This window comes from Pleurodeles waltl, chromosome 4_2 (assembly GCF_031143425.1).
Source record: "Pleurodeles waltl isolate 20211129_DDA chromosome 4_2, aPleWal1.hap1.20221129, whole genome shotgun sequence".
Lineage (NCBI taxonomy): Eukaryota > Metazoa > Chordata > Amphibia > Caudata > Salamandridae > Pleurodeles > Pleurodeles waltl.
The window spans coordinates 736254004-736266621 of NC_090443.1; the positions used below are offsets into that span (position 1 = coordinate 736254004).

Sequence of the window (12618 nt, forward strand, 5' to 3'; positions counted from 1 at the left end):
GAAATGCAGTTAACTGTTTTCAACAACTGACGGAGGTAGTGGACCTCAGGGCTGACCCTGGACACACCATAAAAGAGTTCACATCCAATAGGCTAAACTACACTAGGCTTTAAGGGAGAAAGAGGTTACTCTAAATCAGAGAATAAGAGCAATTGTCTGTGTGCTAAGAGTAAAAAAAGACACACAAAAATAAGTAAAGAAGGCAGCTGTCATTTAACTTCTTAAAATCAAATTATACCTTAGTTATTCATCTGGAAGATTGGGCAAGAGATACAGCAAACCCCACTGATTACAAGTAGTTTGCCTCTCTTACACAGTAATAATTAACCCCTTCATCTAAAGCTTATTTTGTTAAGAAAATAAATAAATAAGAGCATTGGCCCAAAGTTGTGTTCAGAAGCCCGCGGCTGGCGATTTTGAAGGTAAGGGTGCTGAATACCAAAGCTGTATAGTATTAATTTCGCTTCATACTTCTTTCTTTAATCCATTACAGCACTATGCCTCTTTATCATACTCTTTCAGATTGTTTCCTATTTCTCATTTCTTCTCCGTCACTGCTTTTTCGTCCTTCTCTTCATGCTTCTTTTCTTTTCCTCTTTTGAGGTTTTCTCTCTCTTGAACTGGATCAAAGCTAATTGAGGAAGAATAAGTACTGATCCCCAAAACTGCGTCCTGGTGAGCTTCACCTGCAACCACTGGCTCAAACCGAGCACTACCTTCATCACCAAGCCTATTTTTTGTGTAGACTATCTCTTTCAAGACCGAGCTAGCATGTCTCAAAGAAAAGAGTTTGAGAGGGTTTCAAAGCAGTTGCAGCAAAACTCAACTGTCCTTCATGTGACGAAACATCTTTACTGAGATTAGACAAAATGTTTCTCAGTGTAAAAGCTCAGATGTTGAACTTATCTCAGTTTATTTGTAAGAATAGTAATCAGTGGCAAAGACCAAGCAGGCACTGAAGCATCTCACCATACAATTCTGTCCTACTATATTTAACTGCAATAACTTTATCAACAGGTACATTTTTCCCACTAAACTAGAACGACTTTTGAAAAGGTGAAAAATTGAGCTTCCTATGGCTCCCATTGTTGTGTTGGTGATTTTAAGATAAAATTCCTAATCCTGCATGTAGGAGGCTGGCCTGTTTGTAGTGGGTACCTAAAGTACTTACACCTTATACCAGGTCCAGGTATCTCATTTTAGTGAAATGTAGTCAGTGTCTAGAAGCCAGGTTCTCTAGGGGTAGTGTGGATGACCAGCCAAGGCCTAACTAGGAGACATGCAAAGCTCATGCAGTACCACTGTAGTCACACAGTACTCACACACATGAAAGATAATACTCAGGGTTACAAAAATAAAGGTACTTTATTTTGGTGACACAAATGCCAAAAATACCTCAGAGTCTATACTCCCTTAGAGGTAAGTAATATACACAGTACACACAGCAGAATGCAGCAATAGCTGTAAAAGCCGTTGGAAAACAGTGCAAATAGTGAAAATCACAATAGTTAGAAATGGGCCTAGAGGGAACACAAACCATACGCTAAAATAGTGGAATGCGAAAGTCGGATTCCCATCTAGGCAAGTGTAGTGTGCAGAGGGGCAGGAAAACACTAAAGGTAAGTAATAGAACCCACCCCAGAGCCCAGGAAAGCAGGAGTAAGTCACAGTAACTTTTCTATAACACACAAGAACACATGATAGAAGATTTTGCAAGAAACAGAAGACACTGCAAGACACCAGCGATGGATTCCTGGACCTGAAGACCTGTAGAGGAAGGGGACCAAGTCGAAGAAGCACTGAAGAGTCCAGGGAGCACAGGAGCCCCTGCTAACCCGGATGAAGGTGCAAAAGAAGAACCACCAGTGAAGAAGAACAGTCAGTAATGCACCCAAGAAGACTGATGCGGGTCCCTGCTTGGTGCAGATGACGTCCCATGCTGGATGGATGATTGCAGTCTGGTTTGCTTCGCATGATTCCGCCAACAAGCCTTGGCACACGCAAAGCTCGCAGTTAGCGGAAAATGGCACTGCCCTGGACCAGGAGGGACCTGGTGGCCTCTACCCAGGTGGGGGAGACATGGGGGGCTCTGAGCAACTCAGAGAGCCTTCAGAAGACCAGGCAGCGTGCACAGGAGTCTGACAGCACGGGGGCAGAGAAGGTGCAAAAGGATGCCACGCAGCACTACACAAAGGGATCCCACGCTGCCGGAGAACCACGCAGCAGGCTGTGCATCGCAGGAAGGAGTGCTGGGGGCTGGAGCTGCACGGTGCACAAAGAACTTTGTGGAAGGATGTCAAAAAGCCTTGGCAACTACAAAACACATGGTGCACAGGAGTACTGTCTTGCGTGGGGAGTCAAGCTCTTACCTCCACCAAAGTTGGGACAGCTGGACTTCAGGACTGTCTGGACCACTTCAGTCTACCACCCGTGTTGCAGGATCCACGCATTTCTTCAGGAGAGGGGAATCAAGACACTGGTCGTCACTGCAGAGGGATGCCTGCTGAAGCGGGGAAGTGACTCCTTCACTTCAAGGGAGATTTCTTCCTTCTGCTGCAGGCTGAAGACTGGCTGTCCTCTAAGGATGCACGACCGGGAAACAGTTGCAGTTGTTGGCGGGAGCCAAAAGATACAATGTTTGCTTCTTTGTTGAAGTTGTAGAGTTCCTGGAGGGTCCAGTTGCAGTTTCTTCGGTAAGAAGGAGAAGTAAATGATGCAGAGCATTCCTGCTGGAGTCTTGCAATCCGAATCTGAAGAGACACCCAAGAGAGAGACCCTAAATAGCCCTGAAAGGGGGATTGGTCAGCTAACAGGTAAGCACCTGGCAGGGGAGGGCTCTAACGTCACTAGCTGGCACAGGTGACTCCGATGCTCCCAGAGTGCCCTGCCAACTTGGAATCCAAGATTGTAAAAACCAGGGACACTCTGGAGGAGCTCTGAGCACCACTCCTGGGGTTGTGATGGACAGGGGAGTGGTCACTCCCCTTTCCTTAGTCCAGTTTCGCGCCAGAGCAGGCACTGGGGGTCTCTGAACCTGTGTAGATTGAATTATGCAAGGAGGGCACCATATGTGCCCTTCAAAGCATTTCCAGAGGCTCTGGGAGGCTACCCCTCCCATGCCTCTAACACCTATTTCCAAAGGGAGAGGGTGTAACGTCCCTCTCCCAAAGGAAATCCTGTGTTCTGCCTTCCTGAGCTTGAGCTGCTCAAGCAACAGCAGGGCAGAAACCTGTCTGTAACATGGCAGCAGCTGGTGCTGCCTGGAAAACCTCAGAAGGTTGTAATGGCAGTACTGCGGGTCCTCTAAGGAGCCCCCAGAGTGTATGGAATCATACAACCAATGCTTGCAAAAGCCTTGGGGCATGATTCCAACATTTTTGATACCGAACATGGCCATATTCGGAGTTACCGTTGTGAAGCTGTACATAGGTAGTGACCTATGTATAGTGCACGCGTAAAATGGCATCCCCGCACTCACGAAGTCCAAGAAAATAGATCTGGACGATGTGGGGGAACCTCTGCTAGTGCAGCGGTGCCATCACACACAGGTACTCTGCACCTAGCCTTCAGGTTTGGAAGGCCTGACATATAGGTGACTTATAAGCGACCTGGTGCAGTGTAAATGGCAGTGAAAGGGTGCAAGCACCATTTCACACAGGCTGCAATGGCAGTCCTGTAGAAGCCTCTGCATGGGCTCCCTATAGGTGGCAAAAGTAATGCTGCAGCCCATATGGATCCCCTGGAATCCCAATGCCATGGGTACCCAAGTACCATATACATGGGACTTATATGGGGTGACCAGTATGCCAATTTTGGGTGAAATACTGTGTTACCGGTATGCAGTGACAACATTTAGCGGAGAGGGAGCATAAGGACAGTGTTGGGTTACGTGGTGGAATGTTTTGGTGGAATGTTTGACATGTAACGGTGTCTAAGCAACAGGACGGAATGAAGGGAGTGGAAAGATTGTGAGCAGTGACAGCAGTGACAGTTGCTGCTGGAGCTGCCAGGGTTGGTACAGTCTTACTTACTGAAAATAAACCTTTGGAAGAGAAAACCTGGATGGCGTCTTTTTCAGTGGCGACGAGGATGGGATACCAAGGGAAGCCAACCCTGGCAGAGTGTCAACCGTGCTGGGAAGAAGCAGATTTGGGACGCATCGTGCCAAAAAGAAATTGTGACCTGGAAACCAAGAAGTGTGGAGTGTCCCATGGAAAAGAACCTAGGAAAAACTGGATGAGTCTGGGAAGGGCTGAATGTCTAAATGTAAAGCAGAAAACAAGGAGGAGCGTACTTAAGGACCCAGTCCTACAGGCTGAGGTACCGTGTAGTGAAGTCCGTAGGGTGTTTTGGTACTTTCTGTATAAGTGAACGCTAAGACAGATAAGAACTGTGCGAACTATTTGTACAATATAAGTTTTACAACAGTATTTCGGGAACGGTGTGGGACGTGCGGTGGCGTATTCAAACCTACCACGAGGAACAACCATTACGACTCCTCCTACCGCAGAGGGCCTCGCGCAGGGAAGCTGTTACTGCACAGGTTGCTCCACCGCGCATCGGAGGATCACCGCAAGGTACAGCTGTTGCGAAACCTCCCGCTGCAAGGGGGCTCGTGCAGAGAAGCTGTCACCACGCGGGCTGCTCCACCGCGCGCATCGGGGGACAAGCGGCGGAGGATGACGTTGCTGTAACTACGGCAACCAACGTAGAGACGCTCCGCGTTGCAGAGACAAGGGCAACCGCCTCTGGATAGACGTACGCTGTCAAGAACATTGACCGGTTTGCACTGTCATAAATTTGTTTTGTTCCATTGCTATTAACACAATGCAGTCAATCGCGCCTCCTCCCACGTTCTTGGCTGTACCTGTTGAACCGAATATGCCGTGGGAAGATTGGCAAGAAGCCTTCGAGACCTACTTGGAGGCTTTGGGTGGTGCTATTTTTACTGCTAAGCGAAAATTAGCTTTATTAAAACATAATCTGGGAGTGGAAGGCAGGAAAGTACTGAAAACCTTAACATGTGACAACTTTGCTGTAAATGGGGAAGGCTCTGATGAGGAGACAGAGGAGGAGGATGTATATACCAGGGCCATGATAGCACTGGAAAATCATTTTAGTAAGAAAGTGAGTATTGGTGTAGAACGTCACAAATTTTTCTCTAGAGCACAAGCACCCAGTGAATCGATTGACCAATTTGTAAGTGTTTTACGAACATTGGCGAATACGTGCAAGTTTAGGGATTTGCACGAAGAAATAATAAGGGACCAGCTAATAAACCGTACTAAAAGTTTAAAGATTCAAGAAAAACTCTTAAGCATGAAGGATCGGTCTTTGGAGGAAGCGATTGTCATTGCACGGCGCATTGAAGATACTTCAAGATATATTAAGGAATTAGGAAAACATGATGCTGAGCAAGTGACAATGCAAGAAGTTGATAGAGTTAAGAACAGTAATGGTGACAGGAAAGTTGAAGGGACAAGGAGATGCTATAGATGTGGTAGTATGAGACACATGGCCTTTTCTGGGAATTGTCCGGCGGCAAGTGTCAAATGTTTTAATTGTAACAAGGTGGGACATTTTTCAAAAATGTGTAACCAGAAGAAGAGTACAGTAAAAAAGAAAAGTATAAATTGTCTACAGAACGATTGTAATGAAGGGGACAAAACGTCTTCAGATGAAGATGTTGACCGCATACAGGTGTTCATGTTAGGCGAAGCCGTTCCAGAAGAAGATTTGCTCGAAGATGATATCATGTTGTTAGATAATGATCGCTACAGACCACCTAAGTGTGACGTGAGTTTAAATGGTACACACATCAGCATGTGGGCAGATTCTTGTTCCCCATACACGCTCATAGATAAGGATGCATGGGGTAAACTGGGCAAGGTGGAATTGAATGCTTTCAAAATTGCTCTGGTAGGGTATGGGGGTAGCAAGATACCAGTTATGGGGTGTTTCCATGGGATGGTAAGTTTTAAACAGAGGGAAGTCAAGTGTTGTGTGTATGTGGTGGAAACTGGAAAGTGTTTGCTGGGGTGGAAAGAGCAAAGAGCGTTAGGTATTATATTGAACCCTAATACTAAGGAACAAGTGTGGACTGTGTTACGTGATGAATCTAAAGCAAAGAGGTGGGAAGTAGAATTTCCAAGGTTGTTTGGAGGAAAACTAGGTTGTCTGGAGAAGTTTCAACATAGGATCATCGTAAAGGAAGGTGCTGTACCCAAAGTACATAAAGTGAGAGGGGTACCATTGGTGTTAAGAGATGCGCTGAAAGTTGAATTGGCAAGATTGCTGCAGTTGGCAGTGATAGAGGAGATAGAATCGTCAGAATGGTTGAGTCCGGTGGTGTTGGCTCGGAAACCCAACGGTAAGATTAGAATGTGTGTGGATTTGAGGGATTTAAACAAGGAGATATGGGTTGATAGACATCCTATCCCCAACATAAATGAGTTGTTGACCAGCATTCAAGGTGGTAAGGTGTTTTCCACACTGGATTTATCCAATGCGTATCATCAAATTGTACTGCATCCTGAGTCAAGGCATCTCACCTCTTTTATTACACCTGAAGGGGCATTTAGATTTGTGCGAATGCCATTTGGGTTGGCATCTGCTTCAGCAGTGTTCCAGAGGGTGATGCAGAGTTTTTTGGGAGCGGTTAAGAATGTGAAATTCTTTCAAGATGATGTTTTAGTGTGGGCAGAGAATGTGGAGGAACATAACAATGTGTTAAGAAGGGTATGTTCGATCCTGGAGGAAGCGGGCCTGACGGTTGAGATGAATAAGTGCAAGTTTGAGTGCAGTACAGTAGAATACCTGGGTCATACAGTGTCTGGTGATGGGATTAAGCCGAGAGTTGGACTAATGGAAGCTATTGAAAAGGCACCCAACCCTGTGGATAAAGATCAGTTGAGATCATTTTTGGGCTTGGCTGAATATTATGCAAAATTTGTAAAGAATTTTGCTGATATTGCCCAACCTTTAAGAGCGTTGATGAAGAAAAACCAAAAGTTTGAGTGGTCTGAGAAATGCCAACAAGCATTTGATACATTAAAGTGCAACATCATCGAGGCTGTCGAATTGAAACCATTTGTAACGAAAAATTGTACAATTATTTCCACAGATGCGAGTATGTATGGCTTGGGTGCAGTATTGATGCAAGTGAGTAAAGGGAGAGAGCATGTGATTGCGTTTGCATCAAGAACGCTTAAAGGTGCAGAAACATATTCTGCAATTGAAAAAGAAGCTCTTGCATGTTGGTTGGGGGGTTCAACATTTCATGAATTATGTTTGGGGTAGAAGGTTTGTATTACAAACCGACCATAAACCCTTGGTGGACATCTTTACAACAAAGGGTGCAAATCGTGCGTCTCCTCGAATAGCTAAATGGCTCTACAGATTGCAAGAGTATGATTTTGTAATTGAATATGTGCCGGGGATAGCAAATGTGAATGCTGACTGTCTATCTAGATTACCAATTGAAGGATTCGTGGGTGAGGAAGATGAAGAATGGTTGGTGGCGGATATACTAGCTATGGAAACAAAAGCGCTAGAAGAGAGTGTATGGAAGAGGGAGATGGAAGAGGATGTGCAATTGAAATTGTTAAAGGATAATTTGAACAAACATTGGCGGGAGTTAAGAGAAGATGTGTCAATTGTGTTGTCAGATTTCAAGAATGTGTGGCCAGAATTATCGGAACATAATGGTGTTTTGAGAAGAGGTGACAGAGTAATAGTACCGCGCAATTTGAGAAAGAATGTATTGGGGATTTTGCATGAGGGTCATGGTGGAATGTCAGGTATGAAGAGGAAAGCTAGAGAGGATTTTTGGTGGCCAGGCATGGATCGTGATGTTGAGAGATTTGTTAGAAATTGCGTGTGTTGTGTGTGCAGCGATAAAACACACGTTGGAAAGAGCACTCCTGTGGTCCCTATACCGTTTCCTTGTGAGCCATGGCAGAAGGTGGGCATGGATGTGTGCGGTCCATTTGAATTGGATGGATGTGGTAAAACCTATGCCATCGTGATGATGGATTACTATTCTAAATGGCCAGAGATCAGTTTAGTGCGTGAGATCAAGTCTGGCGTGGTCATTGAATTTTGTGAAGAGGTGTGGAGGCGAGAAGGTTATCCCGAGGGGCTGGTGACTGATAATGGTCCGCAATTTACGTCTAATGAATTTAAGAACTATTTGGAGAACTGTGGGGTTAAGCATATCAAAACTGCTGTTGCACATCCCAGGGAAAATGGACTAGTGGAAAGATTTAACAGGGTGTTGGGAGAGCACATTCAGTTGGCTGTGCAAAATGGGTTGAGTTGGAAGAAGGAAATCAAGGATATGTTATGGAACTACTGCACCACTCCGCATTCTCTTACCATGGAAACTCCGTTTAAGTTATTGAAAAGGAGGAAACCGTGTACTAAGGCCGTGCCAGGGTGGATGGGCAAGGCTGGTAGAAAGAGAGTGAATGAGAGGAGATTGAGGATTCGTGTTGCTGAAGGGCAAGGGAGGTATGATGGCGGAGAAATGGGTGGTGTCGCGGAACAAAATCTGGCGGTTGGTGATTGGGTAAGAACAAAGAATTGGGAGAAGTCGAAAAAAGGCTTGTCCAGGTGGTCCGTACCCAAGCGCATAACGAAAGTGAGTAAATATAGTGTGGTTGTGGATGATGGAAGAAAATGGAATGTGGGTAGTGTGGTGAAATGTAATGTGTTGGAAATGAGAAAGTGGAAGAATGTTCCATGCGAGCATGGCGAGCAGGGTGAAGAGGGGAGGAAAACGGTGTTGGAGGAAAAGAAAAAAAGAATGGTCAAGAGACCAGATTATTTAAGGGACTACATGGCATAGGCAGTGTAGGCAACACATATATTATTGCTGAAGTTTTGACATGTATGTCCATGCGGGATATTTTGTTTTGGGAAATCATATTTAGTGTAAATAGTTATTGTATCTTATTTGTTATTAAGTTTATTTTGTTAAAGGAGGGAGATATGTTGGGTTATGTGGTGGAATGTTTTGGTGGAATGTTTGACATGTAACGGTGTCTAAGCAACAGGACGGAATGCAGGGAGTGGAAAGATTGTGAGCAGTGACAGTTGCTGCTGGAGCTGGCAGGGTTGGTACAGTCTTACTTACTGAAAATAAACCTTTGGAAGAGAAAACCTGGATGGCGTCTTTTTCAGACAGGGGTCCTGGTTAGCAGGATCCAAGTGACACAGTCAAACACACTGACATCAGGCAGAAATTGAGGGCAACATGCCAAAAAGAGGGTACTTTCCTACACTGCAATGAGTTTCACACTGAAAATGAAAAGAGATTACACATTCCCATACAGTCCTTTATAAATAATGCTGGTAACCACAAAGGAAGGAGATTGGCTACTGTATTGAATACATGAAATATGGTGACAATCAACGGAAAATGTAAAGGGGATCACCCCGACCAAGAAACCTTGATAATGGATGATGTCTTTGTTGAATGAATACGCCATAATTTCAGTGAAGATTATTTCTTGGTTGGAGATTAATAATAGGGGATTTGGCAGGAAGTGGTCATGTACCCCTTTCATTATCTTTAGTAGGCATGGATAGTGAACGGGACACTTCGCCAAACTCACTCTATAACCAAAGTAAAATTGATCATAGAATAATCTGGTCACTAAATCTGACTATGAAGGGGAAACAGACGATCAAAAAGGCTCCGATGGTATATCAAGAGACTCATGGTTGTGAGATATTAGTGGAATACTATAAATTAGTAAGTAAAGTTAGACGCTATGCATCTATGCCCGAAGCATGGGTAAGAGGCCAAAGGGGTAGCATGTTGGCTGAGAAAGCTAAAGCTAATAATATGCTGAATAAAAAAAAATAGGGATGTGTTTAAAAGTGGCATCACCACTATGAATTCCTTGGTAACAGAATACAGGAGGGAGTTTAGGAAAGAGATCAGACAGAAAAATTGGAAAGAGAAGGACTGGATTGGGTCAGAGGTAATCCTGCCCTTATGGTGAGGGAGATCTAAAATCTTCAGGTCGTTAACTGGAGAAACTTTGGGTGATTAGGAACCAGTGAAGGAGGAGCTGTGGGTGAATTATATATTTGAACTGTATCATTCCAGAGAACTCAGATACTACAAGGAACAGGAGGACCTCCAAAAGTGCCTTCTGTTGCACCGTGAAAGAGCCAATCATCTTACTCTACTTCCCTCTATTAAGGAGATCGAAACAATCATGGGGAATCTTCAGAACTCACGTGCTCAAGGCCCTGATGGTCTGTCAGCTGACATATTAGCCCGAATAATGAGTCAGTGCCCTATTACCTGTGCCGACTGCAGTAGCATGAGGAAATAAAAATCCTGAGTCTTGGAATGGAAGCATATGTGCCCTATTTTCAAAAGGGGACCATGAACTGTCCAAAGAACTATAGGATGATAAATGTGCTCGACATCCTGAGCAAAATGTATGCTAAGAATCTCCTAACAGCCCTTGAGGAGTGGGTTGAAAGGGAGGTGATCCGGTTTAAAGTTAAATAAGGATTTATCCCGGGTCACTCATCAGTGCATGGGTGCGTTGCATTAAAGTTGCTCGTTGAAGTATACCTCTCTAACAGAAATCAGCCAATTAATGTGGTATTCATAGATTTATCAACAACTTTCAATACGATCAACTGGGGATTCCTATAGAAATAAACTGAAGAGTACACTTGGATTACTGAATTTAAAAATACAACTCCACGCTGCAGCTTGGGCCCGTGTCGAATTGGGAAGTAAGGGATCCTTATCAAGGAAAACGACACACCCAGTGTTCTCAATCAAGGATACATCCTTGACCGCTCCTTTTTTCTCTGTCCATTGCAGACATGTTGATTAAACTTAGTCCTGCCTGTGCATACTAACCGAGATTGGGAGGCGAGTCTTTTCCCCCCCTATATTTTATGCAGGTGATACCATTTTATTGGACCATACCTGTTGTCGCCACATTTTGACCCAACCTGTCCTGCCACACCTTAGAGTTCACCAGGGGAGTACACTTACTGACCAGAATAGCTGTGCCCCTAGAGCCACTATAGAAGCCCGCATGATACATTTGAGAAAATCCCTTTCTAGCCAGGTAGGAGCATCTATTACTCAGGAGATGAGTTTCTTTTAAGAGGACCTCATCCGCCTCCATCCTCCTAGCCGCGCTGCGGATTGCCCCTCTCTTGATTTTGTCCAATATTCCATTCACATTCCACAACACTATTCTAAGACTCGCTGGACTTATGGAGGCAACACTTTCAGTTGCTACTGAGAGAGGGATCGCCATACATACAATGTGTCAGAATAACATGTCCACAACTTATGTATACCTGCAGTGCGTCCACAGTGAACCAACCCATCTGTGTGAAAAAGAAAAAAAACAAGCCCCCAAACTCCCTCCTTGCCCCGCTCCCCCCCATACTTCGCAGCCAGGACAAGGAGCAGTACGGCCTAAGCCAACGACCAACCGTCGGCCAAGTTGGGCTCTGTGGATGATCCACCTTAAGATGTCAACCACCCATGCTCAACGTGGCTCAGGACACCCGAGGAGCGGCAGTATTAATCTGATGCATCACTGGGTGGTGGAGCTCTATGAAAGAGCGACCACCATGTTCGACCTCATAGCCATGCCCCCCGTAGCGGTCTCCTTAATGAAATTAGGCACAGCCTTGGGGAACAAGTCTGTTGAAGCACTTAGGGATGCCTACGACCTAAAAATTGAAAATCTACTGCTCTATGGCTGCAATCTTTTTGTTGACTCCAACATTACACAACTGAAGACAAAGGGATAGGGATAATTGTAGGAACAAAGGACAGCTATCTCATCTGTTGTGCATGGTTTATAAGGGTGCGCTACAAAAGTACTTAAATATATAAAAGCTGCTAACATAAGATGATAGATGCTGAAGCTACGATTGGAACAAGTGACTGGTTTTATTAAATTGAGATATAGTAGAGTTCAGCCTGAAAAAGAGTTTGTGTAGAGTTCTGCCTGAAAAAGAGTTTGTGTCAAAGTTTGTCTTTGCGGTAGTCAAAGCCCATTATCTTTACATCACCTATTGGTATTTTGTATTGCTTTCAGACAAGAAAGAAGGCACGGCCTATTGTCAGTTCTTAGAGGGCTTCAGAGACGATGCCTTCGGGACTTACTATCAACCAACATGGAATGCAGTTTGGTTAGACTATGTTACAGAGTTGATAAATTCTTAGGAGTGGCAAATAGTATGGGCCAAGAGGCAGGTCAATAATATTTGTGTAACACTGAGGACAATGTTCGATGTTGTCAAACAAACGTATTGTTGATTTGTTTGCTTCCCTGTACTTAGAACAAAAAGAAGGCATTTTCCAGTATATGTTTGGTGAAGTCTCTTGTACAGATGAATGGATAACATTTGCAGAGATGGTAAAATTCAATTTGTAACCCAAATAAATATGTATAAGTGACTCAACCTATCTTAAGTATTGTGAATGGAGTAATCTAAATAAGGATCTATTTAATTGTGATCTTCTGGGTAACTGATAAACATTATTAACTTTATATTTGACTTATGTTGCAAAAAGGCACAATGCACTTTATTTAAGCTCAACTACAATTATAGGAG

The 12618-nt window shown here is 44.3% G+C and overlaps 1 protein-coding gene across 2 annotated transcripts in view; it reads right to left on the minus strand.

Annotated features, from left to right (window-relative positions):
- The window catches only part of GLMN (glomulin, FKBP associated protein), a 318240-nt gene that overhangs the window by 277451 nt on the left and 28171 nt on the right, over nucleotides 1-12618 (minus strand). The window lies entirely within an intron of this gene.